This window comes from Chiloscyllium punctatum, chromosome 11, assembly GCF_047496795.1.
Source record: "Chiloscyllium punctatum isolate Juve2018m chromosome 11, sChiPun1.3, whole genome shotgun sequence".
Classification (NCBI taxonomy): domain Eukaryota; kingdom Metazoa; phylum Chordata; class Chondrichthyes; order Orectolobiformes; family Hemiscylliidae; genus Chiloscyllium; species Chiloscyllium punctatum.
This window is the reverse complement of record NC_092749.1, coordinates 29,783,060-29,810,590: the sequence shown is the minus strand read 5'-3', so window position 1 is coordinate 29,810,590 and position 27,531 is coordinate 29,783,060. Positions and strand designations below refer to the sequence as shown.

Here is a 27,531-nt window from a genome sequence, read left to right as displayed (position 1 = left end):
ATGTACACTTCAGAAACAGACCCTTCACTCTAACTTGTCCATGCTGACTAGATATCCTAACCTAATCTAGTCCATTTGCCAACATTTGGCCTATATCACTCGAAATCCTTCCTATTCATGTACCCATCCAGATGTCTTAAATGCTGTAATTGTACCAGCCTCTACCACTTCCTGTGGCAGCTCATTCCATAAATGCACCACCCTCTGCATGAAAAAGTTGCCCCTTAGGTCCCTTTTGTATCTTTTCCCTCTCACCTTAAACAGATGCCCTCTCGGTTTGGACTCCCCCACCCCAGGGAAAAGACCATGCCTATTCATCCTATCCGTGCCCTTCGTGAACTAATAAACTTCTATAAAAGGTCACTCCTCAGCCTCTGATGCTCCAGGGAAAAAAAAAGGAGACACACACAGGCACTTAAAAATAAGACATGGCAGGCAAATTCTTTTACACATAGGGTGGTTTTTGTATGTAGAATGAACTTCCTAAGGAAGTGGTGGATGGGAGTACAATTTCAAATGTTTAAAAGACAATTGGTTAGGTACATGAAGAAGAAGAATTTTGAGGATATGTTTCAGGAATGATAGACAGGACTAGTTTAGTTTGGGATTATGCTCAGCATGGACTGGTCAGAAGGAAGTGTCTGTCTGTGTCATACAAACCTAATAAACTTCTCAAATCCGCTCAACCCTGGTAACATTTTTGGAAAACTTTTCTAAACCCTTTCAAGTTTCACTATACTATCCTGTATAGTGAAACCAGAATCAAACAAAATAGTCCAAAAAAAAAAATGTCCTGTACGGCCACAACACTGTCTCGCACCTCCTACCCTCAATACACTGATATTGATGTGAAGTACACTAGACTTCGAAAAAGACATGATAACATTGGACAGACTTGAGCAAGATTAAAGCTCATGGAATTTAAAAAAAAAAGAATGGTTGCAACATGGCTATGAAATTAGCTTAGTTGTAAGTCACAGTAATGGAGAACTATTGTATTTTGAACTGAAGCATCCAGGGGTCCATGTCAGGGTTCTTGCTGTTCTTATATGAGCAAAATTAATGTAGATGCTGGAATCTTTATTGAGAACAAAGAAAAAAAAAACTGGAAATCACAACAGGTCAGGAGGGAAAACAAGCTAATATTGAGTCTACATGACTCTTCATTAGAGCTTGCTATCCTTTATCTGTATTAAAATTACTTGTGCTTGTTTATACGGAACAAATCGCAAGAGTTGGTAGATGACAAAACTTAGAAGCATTAGGATGTAGAGAGAGTTTAGAATTTAAAAATTACTGACAGATTGGTGGAATGAACAGACTAGTGACCGACTTAAATTTAACAAAGAAACGTGGAGTGATTTTGGCAGGAGTAACAGAGGAGACAATATAAACCAAAAAAAAGTCCAAGTCCAGAAGAATTTGAGTATCTGCTGTACGAGCATGAATTAACAAAAAGAGGGAAAAAAAAGGACAGAGCTGGTTGATAGACTGGTTTAGCAAGCCGGATCCTGTGAACTGCAAGCACTAAAATAAAATGATAAAACTGTATAACCCTGATTCAACCAGAGCTAGAATACTGGTCTCAAATCTGAACAGGATCATACCAGACACAAAACATGAAATGGTTTTTCACTGTCCACTGATGTTGCCAGATGAGAGTTCATCTCACATTCCCAGTATCTGTAACAGTTTGCTTTTATTACTGCTCCCATTGCTGGCTGTCACACTTTAGAATGGTTGTGAAGGTATTGGAGAGAACGCGGAAAAAAATTCAGGTTAATGACTTCATGACTGAAGGTCTCTAGTTATGTAGAGAGATTGAAGGAGTTGGGATTATTCCTCTTGAAGAGAAGGAGGAGAATGAGAGGAGTTTTTTAAAAAATTGAATCCCTACAGTGTGGAAACAGGGCCTTTGGCCCAACAAGTCCACACCGACCCTCCAAAAAGAATAACCCACCCAGACCCATTCCCCTATATTTACCCCTGATTAATGCACCTAATCTATGTATCGCTGAACACAATGAACAATTTAGCATGGCCAGTTCACCTACCCTGCACATCTTTGGATTGTGGGAGAAAACCGGAGCACTCGGAGGAAACCCATGCAGCCACGGGGAGAATGTGCAAACTCCACACAGATAGACAGTCACCCAAGGCTGGAATCAAACCCAGGTCTCTGGCACTGTGAGGCAGCAGTGCTCACCACTGAGCCACCGTCTTGCCCAAAAACTGATATTCCAAAATCCTAAAATGGTCTGAGTAAATGGGGAAATAATCCTCCCCTCAAAATGAGATTACCGAAGGACGAGTTAATGGCTTAACATTAAAATTAAAAACAATAAGTAGTAGTAATTAATCAGCCATGGTCATGGGGCCTATTTGTACAGATGATGTGGACCCCTGCTCTATTAAAAAGGTGTTGCTATTACAAACAAAATGTTAATACAATTGTACGTCTGTAAGATAGTTTTGGAAACTATCATATCACTGAATGTCAACACATTCACACTCAGTAGAGACTGTTCATCTGCAGGGTTGAAATGGGATTTTCTGGTTTAATCAGGACTGATTAAACAATGAGTTCTCAAGTAACAGAGAGGGTGCAATTTTGATGCTTTGTTATCTATATCCAAAACAAGTTTTCTGGCGTGGTTTCTGATGATGTTTGTGTAAATGCCAAGTTCAGTTACCTATTTGGGATAAAAACATAAATCAGCTGTTTAGCAGTAACATCGTTAAGAAGATTTTGTGTGTACCAAAGCACAACTAGGGTGTGGAAAACTGTTCAAGTGTGCAATGAAAGAAATTCAACCACTACTTCAAGACAAAAGGGATCTTTACCCAAAAAGAAAGCACAAAAAGGTGACAGTGTCACTTTTCAGCCTTTTCCCCAAATGAATTGCTTTTGCATAGAGTCAGCATTGATTCTATTTGGTCCCATATTTCGAAGACTCAGATTTGTACAGCACAAAAACAGCCCCTTCAGTCTAACATCTCCATGCTGACAAGATATCAAAATTAATCTGGTCCCACTTGCCAGTGTTTGGCCCTACTCTCTAAACCCTTCCTATTCATTGTAGCCATCCAACATAATGTGTTTCATTGATATTCTATGTTATATTTGAATATTCATAAAGCTGGTGCACAGAATGGAGATATCCCTACTGCAGCCTGTAATTTCCCTTTTGGTTCAGCTCGACAATATTCCACCAAGTATCAAGCAAAGGCATTCAGAGGGAAGATCTGAAGTGTAACTCAACGGAGTCCTCACTACCAAGATGGAAATAGATGGTCTTCGATTTTTATTAACATTTACTTGTGGGACATGGTATGCCAATGGCTGAGCTAGCATTTATTGTCCATCCATCATTAACTTCGATAATTAATTTCATGATTACAATGGTGGAAGAGGGAGAAGTTATGAATTACCTATAGACACATAATCCCTATAGCGTGGAAACAGGCCATTTGGCCCGTCAAGTCCACACCCATCCTCCAAAAGAACATCCCATTCAGACACAGCTCCCTACACCTTCTGTAACCCTGCATTTCTCATGGCTAGCTCATGTAATCTGCACTTCCCTGGACACTGGACAATTTAGCATAGTCAATCCACCTAACATGTACATTTTTGGATTGTAGAAGGAAACCAATGCAGACACAGGGATAACATGTAAACTCAACTCAGATACTCGACCAAGGATGTAATCAAACCCAGGTCCCTGGCACTGTAAGATAGCAGTGCTAACCACTGATACACCATACCACATCATTGACAATTTTTATGGGCCAAAGCAAAAAAAAATCATGTGGGGGATTAAGTGTCCAATATCAGAAGACAGCAAGTACTTATAGGAACAAAACTAGACCCAGTTCTCTGTAATAGAAGTGGCAATGGCTTAGTGGTATTATCACTTGACCTGTTAATCCAGTGACCCAGTTAATGTTCTGGGGACCCGGGTTTAAATCCCACCATGGCAGATGGTGGGATTTAAATTCACAAAATATCTGGAATCCATTGTTCATAGTTGGAAAAAACTCATCTGGTTCACTAATATCCTTTAGGGAAGGAAACTGCCTTCAGGACTACATATGACTCCAGACACACAGCAATGGGGTTGATTCTCAACTACCCTCTGCCCATCCCTAATTGTCCAATAAATGCTGGCCCAGCCAGCAATGCCCTCATCCCATGAGCAAATAAGGAAACAAAATTTAAAAGACTACCTTAAAGCTTCTCAGTGTCAAATTTGGATTTATAATGTACCCTAGGCGGTTTATTTTATTAATGGCACTGTATATAATAAGCTTTTGTTTTATGCATCAACCAATGCCAAGTAGAAAATTGGGAAGAAATCTTTAATTTAAAAGAGATGCACTATGTCTGTCTGTCTTTAACTGACATTGCCTTGGAATCTTGTGTTCTGACTAATTTTTCATTAAGAGTTTACTTGACTACTTTTGACATATTTCAAAGCTATTATAAGCTTCTGAACCTGCTACTATCACCTTATTCCCACAAATTCAATTCAGGTAGAGTACTTAAAACCAAAACAACTTCGAAACAGGTACAAATCCATACCATTCACCAATGCTTGAGCTGGGGATCTAATTCCAGTCTGAATAAAGTTTCACCAGTGGTCTAATTTCATTATGATAAAGTTGCAGACATACAAAACACTAACATCAGCAGGGTAGTCAAGTAACATCACCATTCCATTCCCAATTCTGGAAGATAGTGTAAATGTCAGCAGAACAGCTGAAGAATTTAAACTGTGTGTCAGTAAAATTAGAATTAATGAAATGAAGCTTGGACGTAAGAGTGAACATCAGTTAAACAGTAGTCACCCAAGTCCTGACTGTTGTAAAACCCTCTCATTTCACTATGTCTTGTAGGGAAGGATGTCTTTCCTGTTTTTCAAGACCCTTTCGACAGCTCTTCCAAACCCAAGATTACTACCATCTTAAAAGGGACTGTTATCCCGAATTCTCACGTCTGTGTTTCGAATTTATTGTTAGAGATTTGTTGTTTAATTTCCATATTTTTAAAATTCTTTTCACTCTAATAATTTCTACTTAAGAGTCTTTACCTAGTTACCTTAGAATGCACAAGGGGCAATGTGCAAACTTTCCACTGTACTCACGTGAGTACGTGACAATAAAGCAAGCTTTTCTAAAGCAAAAAGGGACATCAGATGCATAGGGACACCACCACCTGCAAGTACACCTTCAAGTCACACAGTTGGGGAATAGGACAGTGCCAGGGGTAAATCAATTTCTTGGGCTCTCAGCCAGTCCCACCATACACAGGTCAGGGGTTCTGAAACAGGAGCACTAGAGTCCCACAGTTTCTGTCCTGACTCCTGCACATAATTCCAAGTCAAAATGTTTGCAAATGCTATTGCAAATCCTAGAACGGTCTTCCTAATAGGTCTGGGATTTTCATACACCAAGGACTGCATGGTTTCAAGTTGATGGCTCACCACCATCGTGAAGATCAAATTAGGGATGGGCAGCAAATATTGACCCTGAGATGGGCTTTAGTCACATCTCACTTACACAACCTATTTCCACCTTGAACAGTCAACTTCATTGCAAAAACTCTCATCAATCCCTTTCGTTTCTTTACACTTGCCTGGTCCAAAGCATTCCTGGATGGTCTCCAACAATATATTGTCTGCAAACCCATATTAATCCAAAATATTATTGTCTCATCACATAGCTCACAGGAAGAGCAAGGATGAATATATCTGTATTCCTTTAACTCCAAAAGCACTGGTTAAGAGCACAATTATAAAATTCTAATCTTTTCTTTTAGAAAAACTTGGGTGGCACAGTGGCTCAGTGGTTAGCATGCTGCCTCACAGTGCTAGGGACCCCAGTTTAATTCCAGCCTCGGGCGACTGTTTGTGTGGAGTTTGCATGTTCTCCCAGTGTCTGCATGGGTTTCCTCCAGGTGCTCCAGTTTCCTCCCACAGTCCAAAGATGTGTAGGTCAGTCGAATTGGTCATGCTAAATTGCCCGTAGAGTTAGGTGCATTATTTTGGGGGAAAGGGGTCTAGGTGGGTTACTCTTTGGAGGGTCAGTGTGGACTAGTTGGGCCGAAGGGCCTGTTTCCACACTATAGGGAATCTAATCTAATCATCAACTCACCCCTCCCCATTTCTCCAACTCCAAGGTCCTGAGTTAATTGATACACTTCTAATACCCATAAAACTCTGTAACCAGCAATGAGTTACATGGTCAGATAAGCTGTTTTGTTGATAGACTGAGGGATAGCTACTGGCTAGGACATTGCTGTTGGGTTTATGTAGGACTTGTAATGTTTGTCTAACACATTGTTGGCTCAGAACAAGACAAGTTTCTGGTGAGACCAGATGAGAGGAAAAGGGGAAAAATTGAGTAAATACAACGACATAGTAGTCAAAAATTGTAAGTAACTATCAAATATCACCTTCAGACTCAAGACTAAAAATCATAATAAAATTATTCAAAATGAAAAGAGTGGCCTCCTTGGATCAGCAAAATTAAAGGCATGTTATCTTCAGTAGCTCTTCATTGGAGGATAGTTTTTTTTTAAATTGCAAAAGTAACCAAATAATGCATGCAAAATTTTTCCCTCGTATGTTTAAAATCACTGTTCTGGCAGATACTTCAATGCACAAGCAGTTGTAATTACTATGGCTTTCTCTTCACATCTCTTCTTCGCTGTCTTGTGCGATGAATGTCCTCTCACCTTTCTCCACAAGACCTTCTGGAGCTAAATCTTCGATGTCATCAGCCAGTTTTCCATACCACCTTCCACCATCTTGAAAATTAACAGTTTAGTCCTACCACCTCACATCTTCTCCCTCTGAGGGATACCTTTCTTTCCAAAGCACACTTGCTTTTTTCTTTCCTCTGCAGTCACCCTTCTAATGGCAGAAGCTGCAGCGGCAGTTTGGACATTTATTTCTTAAACCCAGGCCTGTTATCATGGGCCCATGACAAAAATCACCAATAAGTCAGTCATTCTCTCTGTCTGAGCTTATGGTCACATGACCTCATCTTTTTGGAGGCTGACTTTGATTTAATAACAATTGTGAATCAGCTGGGAACATTTCACTATCTTTAAAGAAAATAGTACCATACAAATTGAACTTGTTTGTTTTGCATGGATATAGTTGGCAGGTTGTTTCATTGTCAAGGCATCATGATAAAAAATAATCCTGTTCTCACTTACTTAAGTGTTCATAATTAACCACATTTGGTTAAGTGTTCATTAAGTGTTCATAATCGTAATGCCAGGAAAATGGGAACTTTTAGATCTGGGAAAGGAAATAAATGGGTCCTCATATTTTCGCAGCAAATTCCTGATCAACAGCCTCTTAAAATTACATATCTTACACTAATTCCTTGGGCAATTCATTGCAAATATTTATCCTTCTCTGAAATGGTTAGCAAACTGATCTGTCCAATCCCCCGTCCCTCAGGTTCAAAAGACCACCAAAAAAACCCACTAAAAGCCTTAGTTGAAATGTGCATAACACTCATAAAAGTAAATAAAGTGATAATACACATTGAAATAAATAAATATGATCTGACAGTCATTACAGGGACATGGCTGCAGAATGTTCAAGGTTCAATCCCTGTCATTGAAGGGTGTAAGGCACTCAAATGAATAGGAAGTACAAAAAGTTGGAGGGATAGCACTGTTAATCAAAGATGGCATTTGTGTCATAGTTAGAAATGACTTTTGTTCAGTAGAGTCAGATGTAGAAGAGGAATAGCAAAGGAGGGGACTAGTGAAAGGAGACCTAAATTTTGCAATAGTAAGTAACATCTCGAAGATTGTTCTAAAGGAACTATAAAAATTATAGGGGAATTTAAATCTTTGTGAACTGAACAAATCAGTTGGCAGCATAAGATGGGATGAGGCATTCACTAAATGCTTGAGAAAGCAACGGAGAATAGCACATTCTGGGACCAAACAGCAAGGTTGTTTACAGAAGACAAGGTATTGTGTAAATGGGACAGGATTAATTACCTCAATAGAGTTTAAAAAAGACACCTCTGAACAGTGATCATAATATGATTCAATCCTATATCCAGTTTAAAAGAACAAAGAGTGGGTTTAAGACTAGTACTTTAAAATGAAAGGAAACGGTAACTATGTGGTCATGAAGCCAAATGTGGTTAATTAAAAGGAATTTGGGAAAGCATAAAAGTTTCAGGAAAACAATCTGAGCAATAAGTAGCAGGTCTAGATGATTGCTCAGAATATAAAAAATGGCAGAGTGACGCTAAAAGCTGAATCAAGAGAAAGAAATTAGAGTGGAAGACAAATCTACCCAGGAATGTAAAAGTGCTTCGACAGGTATTTTTAAAAAGTCCCATCAGTCCCATCAGGAAAGTGGCAAATATAGCTATTCTATTCAAGGATAGGGAGAGTGGGGCAGAAGACAGGAAACTATAGTCCAGTTAGCTTGACCTTTTTTGGCTAAGATGTCAGAATGAAGTATTAAAAAATGACATTATATTTGGACACTTTTAAAATGTCAAGTTATGAGGAAATGTCACCATAGTTTTGTGAAAGGGAAATATTTAATTCGCTTTCTTCTCATTCAACATGTAGGGTAGAAAAAGCAGAATCTATACATTCACTGTACTCAGATTTTCAAAAGGGATTGGACGAGGTGCCAAAAGAAAAGTGATTGTAAAGACAGAGCTTATGGTGGTGGGGGGTGGGGGGGGTGTGTGTGTGGGGGGGTGATTAGCATGAGTACAAAGTCAAGAAGAATTGAATAAGGGAAGGAAGATGTTATGTTTCAATTAGAAGAGAGAGAGAGTTGATAAGATCACATCTTGAATACTGTGCACAGCTTTGGTTTCCTTATTTAAGCAAAGGATGTACAAAACAAAATGTTGGAGGCAGTTCAGTAGTGATTTGCTAGATTGACACCTAGCAAGAAAAGCAGGTTGACTTCCAAGATAAAGTTTAGGCAGACAGGACTCGTTGCCACTGGAATTTAGAAAAGTGCGAGTTGATAGCAGAACAAAAAGACCCTGAATGGGTCTTGACACAGTGAACACAGAGAAGCAATTTCATCTTCTTGGCTAGTCTACAACACAAAACCTGGTTTCCTGGCTAACACCTCCAGCTCCAGCTTGCTGCAGTGCTCCAGCAAAGCTCAGTGCAAGATGGAAGAACAGTATGTCATTTTCCACTTGGAAATTCTGCAGCCTTCAGGACTCAATATGGAGTCAAAGATTTTAGGGCTTGAAGCATTATGTCCTTATCCAAAAATCTGACACATCAGGCCTTGTTCCCAATATTGGACTTATACCTGAATCGTCAAATCTCCTGCTCCTCAGTTGCTGGCTGACCGACTGTGCTTTTCCAGTACCACACTTTGACTCTGATCTCAAACATCTGTGGTCCTTACTTTCTCCTTGTTATCATCACATGGTTTGCCATTTTACACAGACACCCCAATGTTGGCCACCAGTAGTCCTCAACAAGACTTACAGAACTCCTACAGTGTGGATGCAGGCCATTTGGCCCATTAAGTCCACGCCAACCCTCCAGATAGCAACATACCCACTACCCTATCCCTGTCGCCCTGCATTTCTGATGGCTAATCCACCTAGCTTGCACATTCCGGGACTGTGTGTGCAATTTAGCATAGCCAATCTACTTAACCCGCACATCTTTGGTCTGTGGGAGGAAACTGGAGCATCAGGAGGGAACCAAGGCAGACACGGGGAGAATGTGTAAACTTCCCACGGATAACGGTCACTTAAGGTTGGTATCAAGTCTGGGTCCCTGATGCTGCGAGGCAGCAGTGCTAACCACAGTGAGCCACTGTGCTGTCCTATCAGCTATTCTTTCACCTAGGCTGACCCCCATTATCCATTCCTTGGTCTTATTCTTCTCTCCTGGGGAGACTTTCTTCTGCATAAGGAAAAGATGCCCCCTCGCTACTATCAGTTGAGGAAGGGTCACTGGACCTCCACAGATGCTGTGAGACCTGCTGAGTTTTTCCCATCAATTTCTGTTTTTATCTCTACAAGGGGCGTAGTTTTTCCATCAGATGTCATTTTTGAGATGGAGATGAAGGGATTATTTTTTCTCTCAAATGGATTTTACACAAGTCTGCTTCAGAAGGCACTGGATTTAAAAATAAATGTTCATGGATAACAGTTGTCACTGTCCAATCTAGCATTTATTGCTCATTTTTAATTGCAGTTCAGATTTAAATTACATTGCTAAGATTCTGAAGTCACGCAGAGACTGACCAGGCAAGGCTGACAGTTTCCTTCTCTTAAAAAAGGAAAGGAAAGGGACATTAGTGAACCAGATAGGTTTTTTCCAACATACATCATTGGTTGCACACAGTCATTCAATTTAATTCCAGATTTTCTTTTCAAAACTGAATTCAAACTCTACTATCTGCCCTGGCAGGATTCAAATCCAGGTCCCACATACATTATCCGAATGTCTGAATTAATTGTGGGAGTAAATTACTGCAGATGCTGAATGAAAACAAAAAAAAAGTGCTGGGGAACACCATGGGTCAGGCAGCATGCATGGAGAGGAAGCAAGCTAACATTTTCAGTGTAGTTGACCTTTCAGAGTCTGAAGAGTTACCTAGACTTGAAATGTCAGCTTGCTTTCTCTCCATGGATGGTGCCTGACCCATTGTGTTCTCCAGCACTTGTATTTCCAGTCTGAGTTAATTGTTCAGTTGATAAATACCAATAAGCCATCACCTCTCCATTAGAATATTTCAAAGGCAGAGGTAGAAATATACTTCTCATGTAGAGAAATCAAAAAAAGTTAAAATTGGGGCTTTTAAGAACTGAAGTCAAAAGCACATCAAATCATTAGTACAGCAGGCTTGACAAACTGAATAGCTTACTTCTGCAACAATTTTTATGTTCTTATTCCTTTCTAAGATGACTGCTACTTTCTCAAAGTTGCACTGGTTAGGTTTAAGAATCTCGAACGTCAACAGCAAATATTCACACCATCAAGGTGGAGAACAGTCAACTGCACTTTTACACTACAGTTGCCATTCTATTTGTTATTAGCAGTCAGGATTTCAAAGATAGCAGCTTATCGACTGAGAAAGATGCATTGTAATAGATATCTTAAGTAATATGGAAGTCAGAAAAAGGGGGCAAGTTGGGTGGAGAGAGACAAAAATCTAAGATTAATCCTTTTAGACTGTTAAATTATGCAGCACCCACACTCCTTCACAATGACTGCACCACGAAATACAAAGACGATTCATCTGTTTGTGCAATATTCACAATACTGACTCCCATTCACAATAGATATACAAATGATTGCCAAAAGTGATATGATACAAAAAAGATTGATTTAATCTTGGCATATGGTGGCAAATAAAAGGGGAACCTATGTACAGTTAACATTATTCACACTTCTTAAAAACAAACAATTCACTTGAAATTCTCTCTAAAACCAAGAGTATTGTTGAACCACCTTCCTTACGAAAGTTACATTTCAGATGTCAGAAAAATGAATTGCTTGCAGGACAAAGATAACATTGGTCATTAGAATCTTGTGTCTTAAGAGATCTTAGTTTGCTCTTACACAGTGTTTGGACAAAATAGTCAACTGTGAAATTCCTAAATCTAAAAACTGATGCTATAAAGCAGCATAGAATTCTAAATCTGTCAGTGGTAAGGGTGCCAACTCTTCAGGATTAGCTAAGATTCTCGAGGAGGTGCAGATTAAATTCCTTGTAACATGGCTGACATCAATAATTCTTAAACTTTGAGAATTTGAAGAAAATGCCCATTTTCCCATTGATTTTAAAAATATTGCAGATTTGCAAAAGCCAGCTGAATAGTTGGTGTGTGGACAGGAGACAAAACCTCCAGGCTAAAATATCCAAAGTTGACAATGCATTGGAATTGATGGATGCCCATGACATTTACTCAATGTCAAGAAAATTGTTTACACTACACCAAATCTCCAGAAGTGAGAAAGCCAGGGAGGGACAACAGCTTAAAAGGCTCGCTCTCTAGACATCGTGATGGAGGCGAGCATAGATCAGAATGAAAAAGGAAATGTAAATTTGAAAAACAGCATGTTAAGTAAAAATGCCTCAAACAAAAACAAACAAAACAGTTGACTATTTTGTCCAAACTCTAAGAGCAAACTAAGATTAGGTTAATAGCTTTTTTCAACTAACTACATCATGATAAAATAAATGAACTGTTGGAGGAAGATCAATGACAAACTAATAGTTAAAGATTTGTTCAATTTGTTGAAGTGTGTTAACAAATTATAGAAATCTGCAGTTTTATATATTCCAGTATCCAAACTCTAAATATTTAAACTATTTTATGTTTAAGACACAATGAGACTCAGCTTAAAATATTTGCCACATAGTTCTACATGACAATGCCTCTAATGAGTAGAATTAGGGGAAACAACTTACAAATCACGGGGGGAAATAAACCTAAACTTGCAGAGGAAGTATTCAGTGGGAGAATGGTCAATCCACAAAGAGAGTCTCTTTTAGCAATAGTGGAAGCAGAGAGGATTGTTTAATTTAAATGTAAATGGGAATATTCTGAATTAAATATATGGGATACAATATATAAAATGAGTTGATGCATGACAACACATGGTCACTACAGCAGGTTTGCGAGGAACAACTAATTTTGGACCCATTATTCCAAAATATTTTCATTACCTGTTTGTGTGTCTGGATCTACAGCAGACTAATTCATAGAGACTAATTGCAATTGTTAGTCATTGAGACACTACCAGATGTTTGAAGACAAACTGGATGGGTCTATCATTTTTCCATTCAGTATTTCACACATTTAGGAGATGATGATGACAACACTGATTATGGATAGCAGTGGACAACAATCACAAATTCAGGAATGTTCTCTTCAGTTAAGAAAAACTGTTCAACATCATGTACATACACCATGCAAAGATGACAAAAGCCGACATTATTGTAAATAATAGCTGGTGCCAAGATCTTGACTTCAAGATTGTAATTTTGCTATTAAAAAGTAGATTAACCCCTGGAAGTGTTGCTTTGATCCAGGTCTCTCTCAACATTACAAGCTAAAAATAAAGGAGTTTGATTCTGAAATGAAGCAGAGACAAGTTGATTTTGTAATCAAAAGTGGAACACGAACACAAAGTAGCACCTTGTGCAAAAATGATTGGAGTTCTTAGTTAGTTGGTTAACACTTCTTCAAAATATGCAACTCATACTCACAAACCAGAAGATCATTGATTCGGAGCCTGATCTGTGCAATGTTAATTAACTAATACCAGTCAAACACACAGTTTTTATACCTTTAGAAACAGAAAAGAAAACTTATCAGAAAAGGTACACTTGGGAGAGAACATCTGGTATATAGTCACAATGCTGATTGAATGTGTAACTTGCTAACAAGACTTAAGTTTTAGAATATCAAATTAACCATGTGCATAACTTCAAGTTGTTAATTGGTGCAGATTTGTTCCAATTTAAATATGTGGATAGTAAGATCCATCAAGACAATGTGAGTTGGAAGGGTGGGGGTAGGAGAAGGAGAAAGTACAAAGAAACTGATAGGGGTACCATGTCTCATTTATGGTGTTAAATCATTTAGCTACAAAACAAAAAGAAAATATCAAAGCAATGTTAGCTGCAAGATCACAGTAACAATCTAGAATGTCTTTGATTTCCTCTAATGTTGCTTTGGAATATTAGACAGGAAACTATTAAGATTGAAGAATATTCAAACAAAGAATAGGATGGCCATTACCCATTACAACAACTAAATTCCTCCAAACTCTCTAGTGTAGGTGAAAGAAATTCTCCATCCTTCAGGCCTTAATGGTTTACCAGGTAACCCTGAATGGTGGTCCAGGCTTCTGGACTCCCTCTCCATTGGAAACATCCTTTCTGCATCTACCTGTTACAAGAATGTTATAGATTTCTGTGGAGATTCCTCCTTCTTTCTTCTGAACACCAGAAAAATGGTATCTTAATTGATTTCAACCTTTCCTGGGATGGTAAGATAATTCCAGGGAATTAGCCTAGTAAGACCTTGCAGCACACTGTCGTTCAATACCTTATATTTAAATTATTAAATAAAGAGGAATAGATGACTAGATTCTGCTTTCAATCTCAAAACGAGGTGGGTGTTAGTCAATGCTTTCTTCTGATGACTCAATCCTAAAAATGTTATCAGTGAACCTAGTTAGCAGTATAAGTTGTTAGTTTTGAACTGATTTGGGATAATTGGGTTGGAGTGCTTGATTAAATTATGACAAAACAATTTGATGCATACCTAAAATCAATTCAGTTTTCAATGTTGATCATCATTCACACATCACAAAAGATCCTTCATGTATCATTATTTTTAAAAATGTATTTATCTCAGCAAGTACAAAAAAGGAATTCTGGGAGATTAAACCAATCTGCCATGAGGGGGAAAAAAGTTATTTTGTGTTGCCTGGAACAGGTAACTATAAAAAAAAATTCAATCCTCAGATGTCCTGCCTGATATTCATTTCTTAAATCAAGAGGAGAAATAAAAAGTTTTCATTACACTGTTGAGTACAAATTGGCTCTCTTTCTCAAATTGAACAGTTATTGCACTTCAGGAAGTAGATCATTGGCAGTAGAGTGCTTTGAGAAAAGAGCCTTCATTACATTAGTCCTATTAGATTGGGCCTAAGGCTAATGATCAATCATCTTTGGCTGCTTAAAATGACCTTCTCTGCAAAAGGTGGGGATGCTTGCCAATTATTGCGCAATGTTCAGCATCATTTCAGACTCCTCAGATACTGAAGCAGATCATGTCCCAATGCAGCAATACTGGGACAATATCCAAGCTTGTCATGCCACACAAATGCCAGGCTATGACCATATCCAGAAAAACATTGAACAGCTGCCTCTTAATACTCAAATGTCATTATCATCATTGACCAGAAATTCAACTAGACTAGCCATACATGTGCTGGAGCCTCAAGAGCTGATCAGAGTCTAGGAATACATTAGTGAGTAATTTACCTGTTGACTATCATTTACAAGATATAAAATCAAGAGAAAGTGTGATGGAATACTCTCCACTTGCATTGTGGAGTGCAAATCCAGCAACCCTCAAGAAGCTGGATTCTATCCAGATCAAAACAAGGCCAATTGGTGAATATTATGTGCACAAACATCTGCTCCCTCCACTACCAATGCACAGCAGCAGTGAGTACCATCTACAAGATGTACTGAAGAAAATCACAATGCTCCTGAGAGAGCACTGTCCAAACCCACAGTTAATCATGGGAACACCACCTCCTACACGTTCTCCTCCAAGGCACTCATCATCCTGACTTTGCAATAATGGTTCCTTCATTGTTTCTGGACCAAAATCCTGGAATTCCCTCTCTAAAGGCGTTGTAGGGGTACATAGTGCACAAACTGCAGCAGTTCAAGGAGGCAGCTCACCACTTTAAAGTTTAAAGGGTGGCTAGAGACAGGAGATAAATGCTGGTTCAAGTGAATTAATCAATACATAGAAGGAAGTCATTCTGATATGTGGTCAAAATGCCAACATGTCGTTGGTTAGATAATTTCATAGAGGGCAGTGCAATTGTGAAACAAAAAAAAAGGTGTCAAATTCCACATCATTAAACCTTTCTTATAAAGGAAGTCTTCCTCACAGATCGCCAACACCCCTCCCTGCTTCCCTTACCCAAAGAACACAAGTAATTACAGGGGTGAACTTTCTGATGAAGTGAATTAACCTCAAGCTTGCATATCTTCAATATCTCATTTGCCCCAAAAAGAGAACAATCCCAGTTTCACCAAACTACTCTGGTCACTAAAATCCCCTCATCTCTAACATCCTTGTATTTGTTCCTGTGAGTAGGTGTGATATCAAAGCAGAGAATGAAATGCATAGCAATTGTCATAGAGGGAAACTTAAAGGATTTGTTTAAAGTGTTAGATGAATGCATCTGACACCAATTCACTCATGATTAGAAAATTAGAGCTATTTGAGACCAATCCTCCGGTGAACATGCCAGATTTAAAATGAGAACAGGTCTTAGGCATTTTAAGACGCTACTTATGCTACAGTAAGTTTGATTCATCTCATGAATCACTGAACATAGTTATAAAAAAAAAGCGTAATTAAATATTCAAAATAGCTCATGTCAAGAGTCAGCAATCCTGAGAGTGAGAGAGAAAACACATGTGGTGCCCATCCAGCAGGCTGCTTGGTCCTGGATGATGTTAAGCTCGAATGTTATTGGTGCTGCACTCATCCAGGTAAATGGGGAAAATTCCCTCACACACCTGATTTTTTGCCTCTTAGCAATGGTGGACAGGCTTTGGGAGTTGAAAGGAGAGATATTTGCTGCAGGATTTCTAGTGTCTGACATGATTTTGCAGCTCCTGTACTTATATGGCAAGTCCCGTTCAGTTCAAAGTCAATGGTAACCCCCCCAGGATGGTGATTTTGGGGGAATTCACTGCTGGTGATGTCATTGTATGCCAAAGGGCAGCAGTTAGATTCTCTCTTGCTGGAGATGGTCATTGTGGTGCACTTATGGTGCAAAAATGACTTGCCATTTTCTTTTATTAATTTGTGGGATATGGATGTCACTGACTGTGCCAGCATTCATTGCCTGCCCTTAAGAACAATATCCAGGTTGGGTTGAAAAGCTGCATGTCATTGTCCAGGTCTTGCTACATTTGGGTATGAACTGCTTCAGTCTCTGAAGTGTTGTGAATGGTACTGCACACTGTGCAGCAAATGTCCCACCCCCTCCCCACTCATCTGGTCTTATGACAGCTTCCAATCGCTTTACTGATTGGATGATTTGACCTGCTGTGTCTAGTACATACCTGGACAATGTTTTCACTTAGTTGGATAGATGCTGTGTTGTATCTGTAGCTTACTGGAACAGCATTGTTAGAGATGCAAGATCACTTTTTGAATTCAAATGCAACCCAGTATCTTCCTCAGAAAATGTAAGTTTAATTTTCATACAAAGATGTCGTATGTATAAGTTATTTTGACGTCTGTTCATCAACTTCACCAACACATTCCACCCTGACCTTAAATTCACCAAGACCATCTCTGACGCTTGTCTCCCCTTCCTGGACCTCTCCATCTCCATCAACAGTAACCAACTTAACACTGACATTTTCTACAAACCAGACTCCCACAGCTACCTGGATTACATTTCTCCACCCCCTGAGGTTCCCAGCCTCATTCCTGATGAAGGAATTTTGCCCGAAACATTGATTTTCCTGCTCCTCGGATGCCACCTGACCTGCTGTGCTTTTCCAGTACCACACACTTGACTCTAATCTCCAACATCTACTGTACTCACTTTCACCTTGTAAACTAGTTGAGGGGTGCCCATTGCCTTCCTGGCATTTTTACCAGAGCAGCGGGGGCAGAGGGCAACCCTTGTAACCAGAGACCAATTAAGACATTTAAGTGACATTAACGAAGCTCATCTTCCTGCCACAGGCATCGCATCAAAAACAGGCAGGCACTCTGCCATGCAGAGAGATGGTTCGGAGAACTCTTAGGACATCCCTGCAGATTCATGGCTGGAGTGATGTTGTATTTGGGTAGTGCAGCTCAGGACAGAATGAAAACTTAGCTCTTACCCACACACATTTCACACTGTCATTAGGACCTACCTGAATGGCCTAGACATCTCCAGATGACATACACAGTTGAGGAAAGTGGTACTCTTCCATGCCATCATCCTCCCCAGCTTTCCAGCCAAATACTGGGACACATGCAGCGACAGTAATGTTTGGCCCCATGTATGGTATTAGAAAAGACTTTGTTTTCGCAGAGACGTCAAGACAAAGGAGTCAGTCAGAAAATGTTGTCAAATTGTTGCATGATTGCATCAACGTACAGGACAAATTGCACTGGAGTCTGTACTGATGGGAGCAGTAGGAACAAATAAGACTTATTTTATTCAAGAACTTGTGGATAAACAAAAAACAAAGCTGTGACACTTCACCACGGACACTTGGCTCTTGCTGAAAAACAGACATGAGACCAGCTCATTACTGATTCTTATTATTTTACTAACAGTCTCCAAGTATCCTGCTACATTTTGAAAGCAAGCAGATACAGAGCTCATTTCAACAATGAAAGGTCATTGACCCAAAGTGTGAAAATTTTCCTCCTAGATGCTGCTTCACTCTGAATAATTCCAGCATTTTTCTTAATTTCAGTTTTCAGCAGCTGCAACATTTTGCTTTCGTACTTGAATTCAAAATCAACCCAAGAAAGGCTCAGCTGCTACAAAAGTTACATTTCTCATGTTGATCACTGCTACTGGCCAAAGTCAGAATAACCCTGGAACTGATAGATATCCACAAAATTGAGAGAGGTATAGGGGAAGTGTCTCTGACTATCCACCTTCCCAAGGTGGAAAGGTCAACAGGAGGGTGCAGGTTTAAAAAGTGAGAAGGGTAAAATTTGAAAAAAAAAAGGGAGAAGTGAGGGGAAAAGTTTTCACACAGAAAAGGTGGTGAGCGCCTGGAATACACGGCCAATGAAAGAGGTAGAAGCAAGTACCTTAGCAACATTTAAGGTGTATCTTAATAGACACATGTATGGGAGGCAAACAAAGGGTTAGAAACTTTACATGGGCAATAAGTACAAGGTCTAAATTAGGATTAGAATCAGGGAAGGCTTGATGGGCCATTGGGCCCTTTGTGTGCTGCATTGAATTATATTGTACTGTGCAAGTTATATAATGGCTACATCTATCACTCTAAAACAACCCTATGGTTATTTTTTTTTTAACTGTAGTGCATTTAGATTTTATACTGTTTTGCTCATCTCAGTAAACTATGTTATATATTGTTTAAGAGCAAAGATGATGGACAGTAGAGACACCTAACTCTGGATAATATCTAAAAAGGAAGTAACTTGCTTGACTATCCAGGTCCAAACAAGCTCCATCTGGAGATAAAAGCAACCAGAGAGTTTAGCAGTTTTCTCACAACAAGCCATTTAGCAAACTCTTACCTATTGCTTATGAATACTGACTAGGGTGATAATGATTTACAACCCAAATGACAGACCTGTTAGCTACCGTCCAGGTAAACCACATTTTACTTTTGAGGTGAATGTATCACACCATGAAGAGGGAACTAAAATTACAGCTCTCCGTGAACCAAGTAAACCAGCACAAGGGTTTGACATTAGCTATAATGTCAATTTTATTTTCTAAAAAAAAGGAAGATTGTTTAATTTACACAAAAACTACTCAGTGAATCGTATATAATTCAAATGTTTCATCTTAACCCAAGTTGTGTACTCATTTTAAAATGTTACCATTTAAACGTCTTATTACTTTTATTTTCATGAACAAAAGGTACAGAAAAGGGCCCAGAACATGAGGCTGCATTAACCAATTGGCATCACCATGCTCATTTCAGACTACATCTTTTCAAAAGAAACTTGCAAGCTGAAAGAACTTTAATAAATATAATGGTGCAGCTACCTTCAAACTCAAACAATCAGGGCTGACATCAAACATACACTACTTCATGCGATTAAACAAATTCATCCCAACATACCAGAGTAATATTCAAGCCATAGAAATAGCTGATATGACACCTAGTGTTCATTATTTACATTACAACCATTTTACTGGAGAAATGCCCCCTCAATTGAAAGTATTCCCAAATATTACAACAAGTGACTAAGCCTATTCTTCAAAATCAAACTGAAAATGTAAACAGAGAAAAGTGAGGTAGCACTTTTTAAAATGGTTTATTTCTTGAGCTAACCTTCCCTCCTTTCTTCTCCATTCCCACCAAAGAATATACAGTTTTACAAATTAGAGATTCAAATAATGCCAGCAAATAGAAACTGGTGATAAAAGACAAAAACATTCTGAAACCCTCAGGATCGTAAGCAAGCTACACACTTCAAATGTTTAGAACTTAAGCTGTTAGTAAATCTTAAAATCGTCCTGATATTCCAGGAAAGATATTGTCATGAGCCCATATGGAAACACATGCTGAAAATATTGGAACCCATTCTCATTCATAGAAGTTATCCATGAAAATTTAAGAAGCATTCATAGTCACCAAGATTTTTCAAATGATTTACCCTCAAATTCTTGAGTTTAAATATCAATTGTTCATATTTTATTCTTTAATGAATCCCCTAATCTGTATTAATTATACAGGCAATTATTTTACATAGTGACTTATTTTAGGGCAGAAGAATCTCTCTCTAGTATATAGAGATTTTCCAATATATTGCAGGTGCTGAGAAACAAGCTTCACAGCAATAAGGTCTACTCATAAGACAACCCTTTCCAATATTGCACTCTAAAAATTTCAACTCAAATTCAGGGTAGTTCAGAATGAGCGAAATTACAAACAGAAGGAAGCAATAGTCCAAGCTGTCATCACATGTAATTAAAGTTACATTGGGAACAAAAAAAATGTTATTCTCTTATGTAAGAAACTGTAGTACATGGGAAATGCTGGGAGATAAAATGACTTAAGGTGGAGGGGAGAAAAAAAAAGCAAGGTGATGACAAGTTCAGACTGTGCCAAACCTGAGTTGAAAAAAAAGTTCAAAGTCCCAAATCTTAGTTAGTATAGAAGGACACAAGCTGAAGTTTAATGAGAAACACAGAATCTCTTCTGGTTTGAGACCACATGCTGCATTGTTGACCTGCTGACTCATTCAATAAAGAATAATCCCCTTCATTGTTCACTACACCTACTGAATGTTTGTTGTGACAATTCTGAACACCCCACAATACCTGCCTCAATCCATCATCTCACTTCATCAAACTAAAGTGCATGAAGAAACTTACAGTATTTCATCACCAGTAAAACAAAGGCTCTTCAACTCCTGCTTTGCTTGCACTGACAGTTCATCCCTCTAAACTTTTATAGGTTCTGCTGAATCTTATGCCCTCCATGACAGCTGCATTAAAATTTCTATTTCCCTTCTGAACATAGCTTAACAACTCAGCACCTAGCAATACCAAACTGTTCCTTGTTTGCAAGACTTAATCCACTTTTATCCTGAACTTCACCTTTTAAATCAATAAGCCAAAATCTTCAATCCTTCAGAAGAAACCAATTCATCCTAATGGCTTCAGTCTTAAAATCTACAAAGTCAAACTTGATTACTCACGTTGAACAAATAGGCAGAAATCTTAAAAACATCTACAGTACTCATTTCTTATTTGTATTTCATTATATTAGTCACCTCTATTACTACTTCAGCCCCTTTGAAACTTAGTGACATTACTTTTCCCATACAAACATGTTCGCTGTTAATCCATTTAGATCCCAACTACTTTGCATAAACTCATCCAAAACATCACTCTGCATGTCTTTGCCTGTCCCAAGGCCTGCCTATTAATCCTGTTTATACTTGTTTCCTGTTACACAATCCACAAAGCATTGCTTGATATCAAAGTCAAACTCTTCTACAGATCAGAACTTAGTGAAGTCTAGAGAATCGTAGAACACAGATAATCAGTCAATATAGCTCAAATTCAGCTTCTTGAAAGAGTTATTCAGTCATTCCTACAGCCATTCTCTTTCCCTATGACTTGTTGAATTTTACTTTTGTGTATATATCCATTTCCTTTTCAAAAAAAAATTACTACTGCAACGAATTAGCTTCCATAGCCCATGAAGATCTGTTCAGCCCCACGCTCAAGTCATCCTTCCCATATACTCCACAAGCAGTAGAAAGGTGTTCAGTCAAACGACTGCAAGCTTTTTCTCCAAAACATTAATTGTGATCTCAGCGAGTACCAGAAGTGTTCCTTCGCACTGGTTTTTAGTTAGTTAACATTTCCCCAGCTTGTTTCAGCTCACCCTCCCGTGAGTCACACTATACCGAAAACATACAGTTGTGGAATTGTCAGCTTATGAAATCACATTGTTGATATTTCAAGCACAAAAGCTGTTCCTACTTATGAGTGACATACTCAGCTTTGCTGTTTACACCAATTTTAATCCATTGCACCTATACACAAAAAGAATCAAGCTGACCTTATAGAGGTTTACAAAATTATGAGGGGCATGGATAGGGTAAACAGGCAAAGTCTTTTCCCTGGGTGAGGGAGTTCAGAACTCAAGGGCATAGGTTTAGGGTGAGAGGGAAAAGATATAAAAGAAACCCAAGGGACAACTTTTTCACATAGAGGGTGGTACATGTATGGAATGAGCTGTCAGAAGAAGTGGTGGAGGCTGGTACAATTGCAACATTTAAGAGGTATTTGGATGGATATATGAATAAGAAGGGTTTGGAGGGATATGGGTCAGGTACAGGCAGGTGAGCCTAGACTGGGCTGGGATATTTGGTCGGCATGGAAGGGTTTGGACTGAAGGGTCTGTTTCCATGCTGTACATCTCTATGACTATGACTCGATGTTCCATTCACTTTCCAAATTATCTATATGCATGTTATTGCCCTTTTCTTGTATGACAAGACAGTAAAACTACATCATTAACAGGCACCTATGCATTACAAAAATTAACCCAACTTGCACATTTAACTCATGAATTGAATGATCATTCCAGAAATTTACAGCCCCATGTAGAGCTAGCCAAATGCTTCCTATTGTTACTTTAAAAAACTTGTTTTGTATTTTAAAAATTCTGTAATTTACTCCTTTTGTTTCAGATTGCAGTCAATGTCATAGAAAGAAACATCAGAACAGAAATAAGCTGCTTTAAATGTTCAATCCTAGAAATAGAGAAGCTTCATAATAAGTCAGGAAGGGAGTGGGATCTCTAAACTATATCCCAAATATGTTCCATCACCCCTATTTGGAGAAAAATCCACAACTTGTAAATTACAGTCAGTAAGGCTTACACTACAGAATAGCTGTATTTATTCACCTTCTGCTGTTATGGTTAGTAGTTCAGCATGAGTAGTCCATGATTAGTATTCGCCGCACTTCTCCTCAGGTCTAAAAAGACACTGAAAATTTAGGTCTCATGAGATTAGATTTGTCAATGGCAATGAAGTTGTTCAACTAATCTCACCTGGAATTTATTTAGTAGTGAACAAGTACAATTAAAGGAAAACACATTCACACTGAGCTGAAATGGGGCAGTCTTTGGAATAACAAAATAAGCAATAAAACTTACTTCAATGAGGTACAGAACTTGCATTTATGGTGGCAATTTCAATTTTTAAAAATTATATTGAAATAAAACTGTTAGCTTGTAATGTGCTGCAACAAGCCTTTCTCCAGGATATATGCAGTGAAATGAATGGCCCTTCTCACAAATTAGCATTAACCTGAACAGCAAAGAACTCTAATCACATTTAATGTTGCTTCAGAGCATTGCTTTACTAAATCACCACTTCCAACTTTCTTAAACAGACATTTAGGATCAACTATGCCCTGAATATTACAACTAAGCTTATCAGTTCAGACAAGATAAACAATTGAAATGTACTCACCAATATATATTACTATTCACCATACATTTGCTTACTGTGAGTATACTCTCAACTAAACAAAGATGAATTTAAGTAGTTTTTTTCATTAAAGAGAATCATACTGAGACAAGATTACTACTAAGCAATGACATATCATTTGCGTGAACTAATTAGGAGGAAAAACTGAGTCAGGTTATTTAAAGTGTGTCCTTTGACAGAGGCAGGGCTGTGTTGAATAAAACTTGTAAGAGGAGGAGCATTACAGGAAAGAGGCTTCAATATGAATTACAGTGAAGGGTTGGTTTTGCATGCAAGATCTCTAAAAGTGAGTCTGCTTATAAAAGGATATTTTAAATAAACATTAAACTGTTAGAAACTTGTAACAAAATGCAAGCCAATCTGCAATTTCCTCCAGCAGCTTGTTTCAATTTTTACCTTTAAGATACCTTCAGTCACATCACTGATAATTGTGTTGGAGCTAACAGCAATTCTTTCAATAGTATTGATTTTGCCATTACATCTACACCTTCACAATTAACTTTTCATCAATAGATCTGCCAAGTTATTTCCATTTTAGCTTGATCCAAAAAGACCTGATTTCATCCATATCGATTCTTAAAGAGTAATCTCCAGTTTGTGAATCAGATCGATCCCATTCACAGTACACGATAACAAAGCGAGCTTGGCATTAAAGAACTCACAAATCCTATTCATTTAGCTGATCGCCTCTTTGCTTTAACTTTTCTTTTAAGTTTGTGTCCATCTCAATGCTAAGCTCATTATGGCAGCCATACATACATCCGTCAGAAAGATGAATGATTTTCTGTCACTTTTAAGACCTGATAGGGCAAATTAGAAAAAACATGGACATAGATTGACAATGAGAATTCACATGGTGAAGATAATACTCGATCTATTTTCTGTGTAGCAGGAATAGGTTCTGATGAAAGTCATCAACAGTGAGGGAAAAGAATCATGTTTTGCCATCTGAAACCAGAAATTGGATTCCATCTGCTGAGTCACTCTCTTCCAGTAGCTATTAATATATACTTTCCTTTGTCACTGCAACATTTAACATTTGAGCTGAGAAATAACATGCAGTTTATTATGACTTTAATGTTGTTCTTTGTGAACAATGCTCACATTCTAAATTCAGCCTCAGAAAATGTTTCAACAAGCTAAGCATGTGTTTGAAGTGAGGTTCTTAAAATAATCTTAGATTGGTAGTCCAGAAACTAAACATTGCTGAATGGAGATAAGAAATCAAATCCTTTTGTTTTTTTGCTCATCAGGGCATTATTGAAGAAGGGTCACTGGACCCGAAATGTAAACTCTGCTTTATCTCCACAGATGCTGCCAGATTTGCTGAGATTTTCCAGCAATTTCTGATTTTGTAGGGCATTGTTAGTTCTTAGATCAGGCAGGTAGACTATGACTTTCAAGATTCTCAACCAGTCTGTACTTGTAATCCTTAAAATGTCATATCCACTATTAAATGTGATTCTGCTGTTGGACATCATTTAATGTGACTGTGCTAAGAATTATACTGCGAACCAATTTAAGATTATAATGCTGTTTCACGTGCTTGAAGTGACACATACTATTACATAGGACCCTGTTTTATGATTAGATTCCCTACAGTGTGGAAACAGGCCCTTCGGCCCAACAAGTCCACACCTACACTCCAAAGAGCAACCCACCCAGAGCCATTCCCCCACATTCACCCCTGACTAATGCACTGAATACTACGGGCAATTTAAGCATGGCCAATTCACCAAACCTGCACATCGTTGGACTGTGGGAGGAAACCGGAGCACCCGGAGGAAACCCATGTAGACACAGGGAGAATGTGCAAACTCCAGACAGATAGTTGCCCAAGGCGGGAATTGAACCCGGGTCCCTGGCGACGTGAGGCAGCAGTGCTAACCACTGAGCCACCATGCCGCCTGAAAATGAATTAATCCATTCATTGCACCTCTCTTGTTGAACAGAAAAGGATCATGGAGACTATCAATCTCTGCTGCATTTCCATGGCAACACCCCAGCCAATCAAGGTCTACTGCCAAGTCCAAGAACAAATGTTGACAGTTAACTGTTCCTGCTGCTTCTCCAGGATCACGATGGCACACAATCTCTTCATGTTATATAAATTAGTGCCTCTTTTACTGAGTCTGTTTCTTGCATTAAGTCCTGATTAGTGCAAGATAGAAAGTTTTAAGTTCTTATTTCCTTTTAGCAAATAATCTTTGTGAAATTTTTGTGACCAGGAGGATTTGGGCATTTGATGCTCCAGACCCATTTTGTGTATACTTCAGTACCTCAGCTCAATGCTATTGTCACCCAAAGTCCCTAGATGCATATATTGCAATAGGGATCCCCGATTAGTGATCAGGCCTGTAGCGGGAATGGTGACTGAGTCCACTCACAGTCATCTGCTAGCTTTGATTTGGAGAGGCTATCTCAATGCAGCTCAGGCAAAGTTCAAACCTTCCTAATTTAGATGGCTAGGAGAAAGTGAGAACTGCAGATGCTGGAGATCAGAGCTGAAAATGTGTTGCTGGAAAAACGCAGCAGGTCAGGATTCCTGAAGAAGGGCTCATGCCCGAAACGTCAATTCTCCTGCTCCTTGGATGCTGCCTGACCTGCTGCGCTTTTCCAGCAACACATTTTCAGCTCTAATTTAGATGGCTGAATAAGATACAGAATGATCTACTTATTGCTGAGCTACTGAGGGGCACCAGATCCTATCTTGCTTTTGTAAGACCAAAATCACATTCATAAACAGCAATTGACGAGTATATATTATATATGCTATGGAAATAATCTCTGTTAGGCCAGTGGCATCACTATTTTGAGTACACAAAGTAAATAACAGGTGTGAATTTTTGAACCATCACTAAGGTTTACAGTAATATCTTAATCCAAACATTTGCAGCTTTAGGATTTTATTCACATCATCTGTTATCAATATATCTATTTACCTATCGCTTGTATTTCCTCCTCAAATGCTTTATTTGGTGATCAGCAGTGATTTGCTCTCAGGCGCTCTGCCAAAGATCTTGGAATCAGATGTTCCAGAGGTTAGAACCACCTCAATCACTCAGTATTTGCTCTTGGATTTTTTTCCTCTTTACAATTCTTCAATGGCTTGTCGAAGATTCAAAATCCAACATGAGAAGAGTTAGAGCAGTAAGCAAGCCCTCTACCTCTTTGTTCCTTAGGTCTACTGTGCACTATTTTTAACGGGCGTGGGTGTAGTGGTGGTGTATTCGCTTGAGAACAGAAATGCAATTGGATATGAGTAAACTAAATATTCAAACATACAGGAGATGCTGTATATTACATGACTTTTACTCTAGGTGATGCTATAACATTGCTTTTGCAGAGCATTGCAATTTTTATATATTACATCGCTATATGTCATGCAAGTTAAAATCTACATACTTATAAGAAATATTCAAAGCAATGAATATAGGAGAATTTCATGGTATATTAATCAAAGGGAATTGCTATTTTTCACTCTCTTTTTCTGCAGGCAAAAACAGTGCATAGCACACAATACAGGAGCAAGATCAGGAAGGAACACCCAATAGCCTGAACCTGTCTGAGCTGCTACAGTGAAGTATTGAGATTAATAACAGTGAGAAAAGAGTGAGTTAGATATTTCAAGTCCAGGGGCATGTCTGATCAATGTTTGTGAGGATTACGTAGACTCCTTTATTTACCTCAGTCACACCTATATTGAACATTAAGTGACACTGTAATGCCTGCCTTCTGTTAACCTTCAAATTGTCAGTCCTGCACCAACTTTGCTCACTTTTATTTTCACTCGAGGACATTCTCATCAACAGGACTGTGAACAGGGAACCCTAGAGAAGGGATTTCCAAATTATGGGTCATGACCCCCAGAGGGGTCACAAGACAAGCAATTAGGATCACAGGTTCTCTCTCTGGTAGAGTCCAGCCAGGATACCTCAATCCTGATGGAGCCATGGTAAAGGTGATTGGAAGTATCTCTACATCTAAGAGGTCCAGGTTCAAGTCACACTTGCTCCAGAAGTGTGCAATGACATAGAG

General features: G+C 38.7%; 1 protein-coding gene across 1 annotated transcript in view; it reads right to left on the bottom strand.

The window, feature by feature from the left end:
* The window catches only part of fmn2b (formin 2b), a 482,131-nt gene extending 455,599 nt beyond the window's left edge, over nt 1–26,532 (bottom strand). Inside the window, exon 1 of the mRNA XM_072580571.1 lies at nt 26,436–26,532. The gene's annotated coding sequence lies outside the window, so the exon portion shown is untranslated. The remainder of the gene's footprint in view (nt 1–26,435) is intronic.
* Nucleotides 26,533–27,531: the final 999 nt, after the last annotated feature.